Raw genomic sequence first — 12,433 nt, 5'->3', positions numbered from 1 at the left:
TCAGCCCAGCTGCTGAATCCTTACTCTGTGGCTCATTCATACCACAGAAAAGCCAGGGGCAAGCCAATGGACTCCTCCTGACTCACCCTGCCCCACTGCATTTGAAGGCTCCCACAACGGTTTGCAAAGCCGGGTAGAGTTTGCAAAGGCTACTTCTGTTTGCGGAGTGTTACCGAGGGTTGCTACTAAGACAGCACATAACACAGTGGTTCCCACCATACATACGTATAAGCACAGCCAGAGCTCCTGGCAGTACCAGCTAACACCTGAGGTCACCTGGGGCAGCTGGGCTCTTGGCCTCAGTGGGCACCTGTGATTCCATTCCCTCCACCCATCTTGCAGGTGGCATCCCAGGGACCCAGGGAGTTCCATGTGGCCCCTCCCTGTGACCATCTTGGAACTGGGTCAGAGTCAACCCTTTGGCCAAGGAAGGAGTAAAGGCCGTTACACCATCTCACTTGGGCCATCCATCCTGGCCTCGCGTGGACAAAGGCCAGACCCAGGGGCAGCACCAGAGAGTAAACAACAGGGCCTATGCCCACTTCCTAAGGCCCACAGGCTGGACAGAGGAAAACGGAGGGGAGGAAGAGATTGCCGAAGTGTGGAAGTGGCATGCTTTGTGCTTAACACGCTCCAGAAGGAGGACCTAGCAATTCAAAACTGTTCCTCCTGGGAGCAAGGAGCAGGCCAGTGTATTGGCTTAGTCACTGTGGTCCCAACTCGATCTCACCTCAGACCTCTTTGTCCTCATGCCTGGCCCCACTGGATTCTCCCACAAAGCCTTCACTCCCGTGCCCACACCCACCCTCATGCTCAGAAATGCTTGCCCCAGAAGGAACCAACCTGGGCTGCTGGGGTGCCCAGAGGAAGGCTCATTCTTGACCAGTTCTTTGTCTGCTTCTCAGCCAATGAAAAGAATAGCTGGAACTCTGAAGTCAACACCCAGGAGGTGGGAGGGGGAGTGGGGAGGGGACAAAGGTGAATAGGGTAGGGACAGGTGTTAAGAAGTCATGTTGGGAGCCACCTGGAGAGGTCTGGATGTGGGAAATGTACAAAAACAGAGTATCAGACCTCAGTTCAGAAACCACAGAACAGAATGGACAGTGAGGCCACAAGCACGAGGGAGGGAAGGTAGGAGTGATGACAACATGAGGGAGACAGCCCAAGAAAGCTGTTGCACAGTCTGCAGTAAGGAACTGCTTGCTTCTCGCCACCTCAGCCAGGTCACCCAAAGCCTGGAGGAGGAGAGAAAGGGCTGCTCTCAGAGCGTGGCCCTTAAGGGTGCTGAGTTTGGAACCAGCCTGCCTGTGTTGAAATCCTGGTTCCACCACTTGCCAGCTCTGTGACCCTGGGCAAATCTTGCATCTGCAATTTGTTTCCTCTGCAAAATGGAGATAAGAGCAGCTTCGATCTGCAGAAACGAGACGAGTGACTGTGCACCCAAAGGCCTGAGAAGTGTGTATGTCAGCCTTGAGGAGGCGCCACGTGCATGTCAGCTGTCATCATCATTCCTAGCCAGGCTGAGTGGACAAGAACAGGAGGAAAGCAGATGCTCTGGGGCCCGGTGGCTATAAGGCAGGCAGCGCCTTGGCTGACCCCCTCTCAGAGCTGGCCAGGCAGGCGGGCTGAGCAAGTGGTGACGCAGGATGGGGCCCTGCCCTTGGGGGGCTCCCAGGCTGATAGTATTGCTCTGCTGGCCAGGATAAGGCAAGTGGACATGTGTGACTCACAGGGAGCCTCAAGGCGGAAACTGGGAAGTGAGTGTCCAGTGTGCAAATGTAGGGCCCAGGGACTGACCACTGCGGGTCCCACCATGCCAGGAGCAGGCAGACCTCTGGCCCCAGGGGCCACCTCTCTCCGCCCTCTCTGACCGGTGAGGCAAGATCAGATTCAACATCACTGGGTAGTCCACTTTAAAACAGCGGCATCTTTTATCCTTATCATCATTATTTATTATTGTTGTTATTATTTATTGTTAGCATTTATTAAATGCTTATTATGTGCCAGGCACTGTTCTAAACTCTTTACTTGTAGTAAGTGATTTACTCCTCCTATCAACTCTATAAGAAAAGAACTATTATTTGTAATGCTGTTTGATCATGGGGAAACAGGTCCTCAGTGGATGTTAAGGCCAAAGCTACGTAGCCACCCGTTCCTGTGGGTTGTCACAGGAGTTGCCGCTGGCCCTCTGCAAGGGATAAATTCCCCTTGCCTGGGTGGCAGGGACTTTCTTCCTTTAAGCCCTGTGTGATCTCGACCAGCCACTCCCCTTTCTGTGCCTCAGTTTCCTCACCTGTAAAAGAGGGCTGGCATCGGGGAGTCTGCGTCTTACTACTTCTACTCCTTCAGCCTTGGACTGGATTGTTTTAATAAACATGTTTCAGAAGAGCAGTTTCCAACCCCACCCATCTCAATCCTCCTGGGCCTGTGTTTAGCATTTGGATACGAGGAAGGAAGTCTCTCTTTCTCTTGTCTCCGTATCTGTCTCTCTCTCTCTCAGATAACGTACGCACACACTCACAGGATCTGGAGGCAAAGAAAAGAGAAAATCTGCACAAAATTCCCCAGGCCCTGAGCCCCTCCCTCATGGCCTCGCCAATGCTGAAGGCCTGGCTGGGGGAAGGGCCAGACCAGACAAAAGGACTTGACTCCCTGGAAGCCAGAGGACCTTCACATCGGGGACGACAGCTACGCTGAGACTCCCATCTCCAGTTCCATCGGCCCTTACCTCACCCAGCCGCACCCCTGGGCTCCAGGCCTGGAGTGTGCTGCCCTGAAGTAGGCCCCACTGGCCCCCCTTCCTCCACCCTCCCTAAACCACACACAGTGCTGGTCTCCACCCACACTGGGTATCCCCAGGGAGGGGGAGACCAGGTCCCCAGGCCTCCCCTTCCACTGTCTGTCCCCCAGCCACCCACACACAGTGCTGCTCCCAGCCTCCAGCCTCACCGATGCTCTCTCCCAATCCCCAGGAGACACGGCTGGATCCTGCATCTCCCGACCCTCCTTTGCCCCTTACCTGCCAAAACTCACCCCCAACTAAAATCATCCTTTGGGGCCAAGGAGAGAGCCCCACCCTTCCCCAAGGTCTTCTCAGCCCATCCCTGGGGACTTTCCCCAAGCTTTTCAGTCCCTGCCCCACTCCAATCACAAAACCTCTCTCAACCTGTCCGGGACCCCGCATCAGCCCACAGCCTGGCAGCACGAAAAGCAACCAGAGTTGGGTACCTCCCACCCTGTGACCCACTCCCTACACCCCACCAGCACATCGTCCAGAAGCGTGAATGCAAAACCATCCAGACCCCTCCCAAGAGCCGCAGACGGAACCCTCTGCCCCCTGCTTCCCCATGGGTTTAGGACCCTGTTCAGCTTTTGCCCACACTCCAACCTTTCCGCATCTTTATAGACCCTCATGTATTCTTTCCTGGACTCAGGTAGATGTATGTCTATATTCTGACTCTACCCCTTGCTGTGTGACATCTGAGAAGTCACATAACCTCTCTGAGCCTCAGTCTCCCCATCCATAAAATGAAAATCCTGATACCAGCCTCAGGATTGTTTTGATAAGTGTGGAGGAAGGGAGGTGGGGGAGTTGGTAACAGATGAGAGAGCATCCATTTCCTACCTTATACTTAATAGGGCTCAAAAATATTTGTGCCCCTCCTTCTTTTCTTCCTCTTGGTCTCAAGTTTCTCCTCCTTTGCCCTTTTTCATCAGGAAGCTTATGAAGCTCAACTGTACCTTTTCCTCCAAGAAGTCCTCTTGGACCTGCCTGCCTTTTAGCCTCCAGTGGACTTGGGAGGGTCAGGAAATGATGTGGGGATGGAAGGAATATATTTTTCAAAGCTCTGTTTTGGAGGGGGCAGCTCCCAACCAGCCCACTGGCCGAGGCCTCTCAGGGTCAGGCTATTGGCCTGGGGGCTTGGGCCCAGAGCAGAGGGGTGGGCGTGAGTCCTCAGCACCACTCTCTAGTTGTTACTCTGTCTTGGCTCCCTCTCTCCATCCACATTCTGACTTTCTCTGAACCCCTGAACTCCATGCGCTGGGTCACCAGGCTCCTTCCGTCTTTAACGTCCAGTTTGATCAGGCCTGAGAGGGGCCATGATGGAAGATAGGAGGAGAGAGAAGTTAGGGTTGTGTGAGCCCTCTCGCTGCGGGCCCTGGCTTTGGGAGTGACTGCGCTCCCAGGGTCATGGCATCAGCTGGGTGAAGTCATAGCATCACCCTTGTCCTTCGGCCCCAGGGTAGTACTGACTCCCCGCTGTGGCTGATCCCTGGGAGTCCTACTGTCTCACGCACATGGACCTGCCCACACTCCACACATAGTTTCTTCATTACATGCTCTTCAACGGGCCCTTGGAAAGTGCCATCTGTGCCCAGCAAGGACAGGACTGATCCCGACACCCAGTTCATCAATCTTTTACTCTTTCCCTGCAGCCCGCTGGGGGAGTGGGGCTCAAAGTACTGAATTAAAACCATGGAAGAATCAATTCAGCCACCTTGCCTAGGGAGTGACTTGCTCTGAGTGATGGCAAGAGGGTAGAGACCCAGGCAGGAGGCCAGGAAGACCCTGTCACCCTTGCCTGTGGGGACAGTGAAACAAGGAAAGGAACAGAAGCTCCCTCAAGCTGTGTTGTCAGTCCTGCAGAGAAGTTGGGCAGGAAGGGACAGACCATGTTCCCCACAAGGAACTCCTTCATCAGACTGGGGGCTTCACGGCATCAGAAACAGTGCCTCCCCCGTCTGACTAGGTGCTCCCTAGGTGCAGGGGCTGTGTTTAACTCATCTATTCCCTATATCCCCAATGTCTAACACCTCAGTGCAAAACTTAGAGACACAGAAATGGATAAAACACGATCCCTGCCATCTAATAGGGAAGCAAATTCATGTAAAAGTCCCCACCAAGCAGTGCAGTCCTTGTTGTGCTGGTGGGCCCAGGTTCAGTCCCAGGCCTGCCACCCCCACTCCTGTGTGACCTTGGCAAATCACTTCACCTTGGGTGACCAACTCATTTCATCTTTCCTATCATCCTCCCACTGTCCTGAGAAAGTACCATCTCCAAGGAACCCCCTTATTTCCAGGAAAAGTGGGACACTTGTGCCTCCCACTGAGCCTCCTTATGCCTCAGTTTCCTCAAATATGAAGTAGAAATGTTAATAGCAGTATCTGCCTTATATGGAAAGCTGTTGTGTGGATGAAATGAGTTAATGTAAATCAAGAACTAGTGTCTGGCACAGTGCAAGTTCTATACGATTTGTCTTCTCCATTTGAATTCCCCAGAAGCAGATCCCGGGACAGGATCTGGCTGCAAATAGTTTATTTGGGAAGTGATTCCAAGAAGCATGGAATTAAAACAAGAGAAGACAAGGGAAGCAATGCAGACAGCATTAATGAGCAGGTGACTGCTGTGGGCAGGTGCGCTCCTTACCACTGGAGACCTCTGCAAGCCTGCATAGAGCATGGCTTATGGTTGTCCGCTCTGAGGGGTAGAAAGGCTGGGGCTTATATTCCCCAAATCCCATTCCTCATCACTTGGAGTAAGATGGTGTTAACTCCCCAGCATTTGTGTATTGGAAACCTGCCACGTACATGAGCATGGTGGGTGCAGAGCAGGCAGGACACTGTCAGCATCTGGTACATATGTGTCAACCATTCCTGTGACATACAGGAGGCATGAGGGCAGACAGGAACACCCACTCAGCTATGGAAGAGGGAAGCCACGGCAGGAGGAGGTTACATCTGGGTGAGCTTTGAAGTATGTGTAGGAGTTTTTCATGTAGAGGAGAAGGGAGGCCTTGTAATGGTGGGTGCACAATAAATGTTTAAATGAATGCCAAGTTGAGAGTGATTCAAATGTTCCAATGCTTGAGCTAGTGGGGCTGACTCAGTGCTGGAGAGCCATAGGTGGTCAGAAGGGGAGGTGATACAGTCAGCCTGGAGGCATCAGGAAATGCTGGATCAAGGTATGAGGACCTGAACTGGTCCCTGATCAGCAGGTAGAGAGGAGGGAGGGTAGGCCAGGTAGAAAAACCTCAAGAGCTAGGCAGTGGAGTTGGAATGAGGCGGGACAGAAGGAGTGCCAAAGACAGGGAAGAGAAGGGAAGGAAAGGGAAAGGGAAATGGAAAAGAAAGGAAGAAAGAGAAGGAAACAATTGAACTTGGGGAAGAAGAAGAGACACAGAACACTCCATCACAGGGGTAGAAGGAGAACCACGGAGTCTGGCATCACACAGGTCAAATGAAGAGAGACCAATGACATGGTGGCATTGCGTTCTCAAGTCCTGAGTCCTACCCAAAGTGGAGGCCAAAGCCATCTGGAACACTTTGAGGACAGGTGAGCCACCAGGAGACCACTGTGAGCCCAAGAACATGAGCTTCGTGGGAAGAAGTCTGCAGGGAGCCTGGGAGTAAGAGTGAGCTGAGGGCAAGGCACTGTCCGCAAGCCAGAAGGGAGGAGGTTTCCAGCGGTTATTACCGGAGCTGCACAAATATTGTTGTTTTGACTGGTAGTGGAGATTATTTTATTTTTTTCCCCAGGAACCACAAGTGTGATGTGTGGGCTCGTTTTAGAACACGACACCACAGGGAGAGCGACAACCTCTGGCCTCGCCTTCCCCACTTCTCCTGGTGAGATGCTTGCATGCACACACACACACACACACACACACACACAGGCACACACAAGCCACTAAAAAGTAACCCAAACCACAAATGTTTGATCCACCAATGCCAAAGCTCTGCTGGAAATTCCTAACTTCTTGTGATGGTAAGAATACCACTCCCCGACTTTTTTAAATATGTAAAGCAATTACAACAGTACCTGGAATGTTAAAAAAAAAAAAAAAAAACGATGAATGCATTAGCTATTATTTAGAGGCTAAAAAGCTCAGCGGCTAAGAGCACAGACAATAGAGCCATGTTATGTTCAGAGCTCAGCTCCTCCACTCGCTGCTGTGTGACAGACTGTGGAAAGGTGCTTAACCTGTTGGTGCCTCGGTTTATCCACCTCTAACTTGGGGATGGTAATAGTACCTCCCACACAGGGTTGCTAGGATAAACGTGTTAATGCATGGAAAGAGCTCAGAAAATGGTCTGCCTCAGACATCAATAAACCTGAGTCATCATGTCATCACCTCCTGCCCGGGGAAGGAAGCAGAAATGACCAAACTCCCCATCCCACCCAAGCCTATGTCACAAACTCCCACTGCCTCGAAACCAACTATGCTTGGGCAGTAGTGTCCTGGGACTGGGAGAATGGAGGGAGGGAGAAGGAGAGAGAGAGAATATGAGTGACACCCAAAATTCATGCATCCAACAGGAAATAGATGCCCAAAGGCCTTGATTCCAAGATTGTGTGAATCTCCTGTTTTCACCCCAGAACTCCATCTGGGGCCTGGGGCCATGATCTCTCTGCCTACCCCTGGTAGGGAGGAGGGAGGTCTCATCCAACCCAGAGGAGACCCTGCTTGTTTAAGTTAAGCTAAGTTCCAGGGCGGGGCCGGCAGTGAACCAAGGTCTAGATCTGGTCATGGTTAGATTATTCTTCTTGGTTGGGTTTGTCTGGGGAGAGAGGAGATGAAGTCATGTGCACCATTTTTCGGTTTGGCTTGGAGCAGTGGCTCTCAAGCTGAGTATGCACCTGTATCACTTGGAGGGCTTATTCAATCGCACGTCACTGGCCCCACCCCAAGTATCTGATTTCTAAGGTAATTTGCTTTTCTAACAAGTTTTCATGCTGATCCTGCTGGCCCAGGAAGCATGTTTGGAGAACCATTCGTTTAGGAGATAAACAGACCTAGACCAACCTCTCTGAATCCCAGTTCCACTCCTAGGAGCTGTGTGACCGTGGTCAGTCTCTTAAACTCTTGGGCCTCCGTCTCCTTACTTTTTTTTTTTTTTTTTTTTTTGTGACGGAGATTCTCTCTGTTGCCCAGGCTGGAGTGAGTGCAATGGCATGATCTCTGCTCACTGCAACCTCCGCCTTCCGGGTTCAAGTGATTCTCCTGCCTCGGCCTCCCAAGTAGCTGGGATTACAGGCATGCACCACCACATCTGGCTAATTTTTGTATTTTTAGTAGAGACGGGGTTTCTCCATTTTAGCCAGGCTGGTCTTGAACTCCCAACCTCAGGTGATCTGCCCACCTCAGCCTCCCAGAGTGCTGAGATTACAGGCGTGAGCCACCACACCTGGCCGGTCTCCCTATTTTTAAAATTGAGATTCTAATACTTGTCCTCAGAGTAGCTGTGCAGATTCAATGAGGACATGGAGGTGAAGTGGCCAGCACAGTGCCCAGCCCCCCATAAGTACCCACAGTGACTGTTGCTATTATTCCTTCAGTGGCTGGGACTGGGGTTTTGCTTGGGTATGTGTGCTTCCTCATTAATGATGTTCCCCCCAGTCATCAGCTGGGCACATGGCTTCCCAGAATAAAGATCACATTTCCCAGGCTCCCTTGAGGCAGTGTCACCTTATGATAAGTAGTGACTGACGGGTTGTGTATTAGATGGGATATTGGTTTGGCTACTAAAACCAGAGACACCCAAAATAGTAGCAGCCTAAGTAAAAGAGAAATGAATTTGTTTCTAATGTAGCATAAGAGTGTATGGCTCTTGTATCTTGTTGGTCTATCATTCTCAATATAAAACCTTCATCTCATCATGTAGGATGGCTGCTGCCACTCCTGCCATCACACCCACATCCCAGACAGGGGGAAAGGGAAAGGAAGATCATATTTCTTCCCTGGGAGGTCACAAATAGTAGCTGTAAATATGATATCTATTCACATTCTACAGGCTAGAACTTAGTCACATGACCACATCTAGCTCTACAGGAGGCTATAAAATGCAGTCATCAGTTGAGCTGCTCTATGACCAGTTAATGCTATTATTAAATGCTATGACTATGTAAGGAGGGGAGAATGGGCACAGCTTTTACAACAGGATGTAGTCAGCAGTTGTGTGTACAAACACTGGGGATTGTCCTTAAAGGGAGGGGCATCCATACCATTTCAGCCCTTCTTTCTTCCTGTTGTAGGAATGCAAATGTGATTCTCTGAAGTTCTTTGTCTGCCTAAAGTCTGGACCTCCCGAAGAAGAAAACAATTACCTCCAGTCCCTTCTTGAGTTTTCATTAACTGAACCCATTTCGCAGGAAGGAAGACCAAAGTCTGTCAACAAACCTGGATAGGCTTTTGTCACAAGCCCTTGTCTGCTCTTCAGGCAGTGGACTTTGTCCCAGACCCTTGCATGTTCTTCAAGACCATTGAAGTCTCCCTAGCAATCATTTATTCCCCCTTAACAGAATTCCTCTTCTCCCCACTCCCATAAACATGTTTTGACAGGATCCAAGCCTCCATTCTCTCTGTAAACTCAAGATGGTACACAAGCTTCTGTACCCCATTGGGAGCCTGGGTCTTCATTCTGAAAACTCCTGGGTATATATGGTAAGTAAATTTGTATGCCTTTGCTCCAATTAATCCACCTTTTATGAGTTGATTTTTCAGCGAACCTTCAGTGGGCCTAGGGGAACTTTCCCTCAGCCCCTACAGTACTTTGCCATGGTAGATTAAAGAAAGCCCCAGTTCTTCATCCCTCCCAAGATCCCTACCCTTTGCCATGTGACTTCTCACTCAGACTGTATGGGCTTGGCCATGGGATTTGCTTTAGCCAATGGGGCTTGAAAGTATTTGTGACATTGACTTGTTTATTCTCAGTCTCTCTCTTTTTCCCTTTCTCCGATAGCCACAAGGACATTTGTGGACTGACCTGCTAGAGGAAGATAGAAAGACATGGTGCCACTGGACATTTCATTTTGGCCCACAGTAACCAACGCCCACAGAATGGAACTGCCCGTGGGTACCCTTAGCGGGAAACAGGGAGAGAAATGAAACTACTGCTTTCTCAACACCTACCATGTCCCTGGAAATGTTAACTCATTTCAGTGAGATGGTGGTGCTAGGGCCAGCATTCAAGCCAGCCTCCAGCCTGACTTGTAAGCCCTGGGTGTTCACACCACCCGACAGTGCCTCCAAAGACAGCCTCTGACCCTGCTTCCTCGCCTGGCCACACTCCTCGCCCACTCCAGCACCAAGTCTGACCCCAAAACATCTCTGCGAGGGCAGACTTCCATGTTACAAAGTCCAGGGGACACTTTCCAACCTCACCTTACTTGCCCCTCTCAGCAGCTTGGCATCTGTGTGTCTGCGGGTCTCCTGGATTTCTGCCTACCTGGCCACACCTGTCTTCCTTTCTCTCTCCTTCTTTCCCTTCTTCCTTTCTTCCTTCCTTCCTGAAATGGAAGACAACTGTCCTTCCTTGTCCAGCAAAGGGTCACTTCTGGAGAGCATTTAGTTACTCAAATGTTGGGCAACGAGGCATCCATTGTTCTGAGCTTAGGGGAAGAGGCAGATCAATTTGCATAAATCCTTTGAGATATTCAGGGAGAGGAATGTGTTGCACCAGTTTGCAGTAGTGACCTATGACCATGAGATTTGTGGACATATTTGGGCTATATAGCTCCAGTTCTCCCTGGTGCTGAAACTCAGCACTTAGCCTTTAGTGGTGGGTAAATCTCTAAGAATCTTGATAGTTACACATAAGGGAGTTGCAGACGGAGACACTAGAGACCCCATAATATGGCCGGTGGAGGCTGGAGCCCTTTGGAATCTCCATTGCAAGCTCATCTTCTGTAAACCTTGGCTTTCCTCAAGGCTCAGCCTTAGGCCATCTTCTTTTCTCATTCTCTGTTTGCTGCCTAAGTCATGAAGTACCCTGCCAAGATTTCAACAACCAACTACAGCTCGGTATCTCTCAAATTGTTATCTCTGAATCAGATGTCTCCTTTGAGCTCCTGGAGCTATGCAGTCAGCATCATCCCCTTCTGCATCATCTCATGGTTGAGGATGGCTGCTTGAGCTCCAGCCATTTGGTCTGCATTCAGTCAGAAAGGAAGAAGGAAGAAGAGGAGAAGAGCACACTCCACACTCCACACCCTATTAAGGAGATTTCTTTACTAAAGAACCAGTGCAACAGTTTCTTACATTTCATTGGCTAGAACTTAGTAGCATGGTCACATCTCCCTTCAGTGGAAACTGGGAAATGTAGTCCCTTAGCAGGTGACGAAGTGCCCAGCTAAATAGTGAGATTATGTTATGAAAAGGTAAGAGATTGAATAGTGGGTGGAAATCAGGAGTTCCTACCACAATGCCCCAAATCATAAACATGATCTTACCTCCAAAACAGGCCCGGACAGGGAAATCTATAGAGGCTGAAAGTAAATTAGTGGTTGCTTAGGGCTGGTGGTGGGGGAAGAGGGGTGGAATAGGAAGTGATAACTAGGCTGGGCGCAGTGGCTCACGCCTGTAATCCCAACACTTTGGGAGGCCAAGGTGGGCGGATCACTTGAGGTCAAGAGTTCAAGACCAGCCTGGCCAACATGGCAAAACCCTGTTTCTACTAAAACTACAAAAATCAGCCGAGTGTAGTGGCAGGCCCCTGCCTGTAATCCCAACTACTAGGGAGGCTGAGGCATGAGAATCACTTGAACCCTTGAACCCTTGAACCCTGGAGGCAGAGATTGCAGTGAGCTGAGATTGCACCACTGCACTCCAGCCTGGGCGATAGAGTGAGACCCTGTCTCAAAAAAAAAGGGAAGTGATAACTAAAGAACACAGGGTTTCTCCTTTGTTGTTGTTGTTGTTGTTGAGATGGAGTTTCGAGCCCAGGCTGGAGTGCAATGGCGTGATCTTGGCTCACCGCAACCCCCACCTCCTGGGTTCCAGTGATTATCCTGCCTCAGCCTCCCGAGTAGCTGGGATTACAGGCATGCACCGCCATGCCCGGCTAAGTGTGTATTTTTAGTAGAGATGGGGTTTCTCTATGTTGGTCAGGCTGGTCTCGAACTCCCAACCTCAGGTGATCCACCCATCTCGGCCTCCCAAAGTGCTGGGATTATAGGCATGAGCCACTGTGCCCGGTCCAGGGTTTCTTCTTGAGATGAAGAAAGTGGCCAGGAGTAGTTGCTCATGCCTGTAACCCCAGCACTTTGGGAGGCTGAGGTGGGAGGAGAGCTTGAGTCCAGGAGTTCAAGACCAGCATGGGCAACATGTTGAGGCCCCATCTCTAAAAAAATAGAAAAATGCAGGGGCCTTTGAAAACAGTATGCTGAGAATAGATAGGGCTCAAGGACAGTATCTCCAATTGAACTTTTAATGAACTCCCGTAGGCGCCAAGAAGGCGGGCAGATAAAGAAGAGCATAGAAACAAAGAACTGAGTAGAAGGTTACATCTGGGAAAAGAAAGTTTGTTTTGCATTGCATTCTTTCTGCTGACGTGGGGTTTATGGAGTATAAATAAAGTGAGGCGGAGGCTCTGAGCGCGGCTGCCATGTTCTCTGTGTGTCTTTGTCTTTTGTGTGTTCTTTCATTCTCCACCA

The 12,433-nt window shown here is 50.4% G+C and overlaps 1 protein-coding gene across 1 annotated transcript in view; it reads right to left on the bottom strand.

The window, feature by feature from the left end:
- The window catches only part of DAAM2 (dishevelled associated activator of morphogenesis 2), a 979,794-nt gene that overhangs the window by 591,468 nt on the left and 375,893 nt on the right, over positions 1-12,433 (bottom strand). The gene's annotated exons all lie outside the window — the stretch shown is intronic.

The sequence above is a fragment of the Macaca thibetana genome, chromosome 4 (genome assembly GCF_024542745.1).
Source record: "Macaca thibetana thibetana isolate TM-01 chromosome 4, ASM2454274v1, whole genome shotgun sequence".
NCBI lineage: Eukaryota > Metazoa > Chordata > Mammalia > Primates > Cercopithecidae > Macaca > Macaca thibetana.
This window is presented reverse-complemented; position numbering and strand designations above follow the sequence as displayed.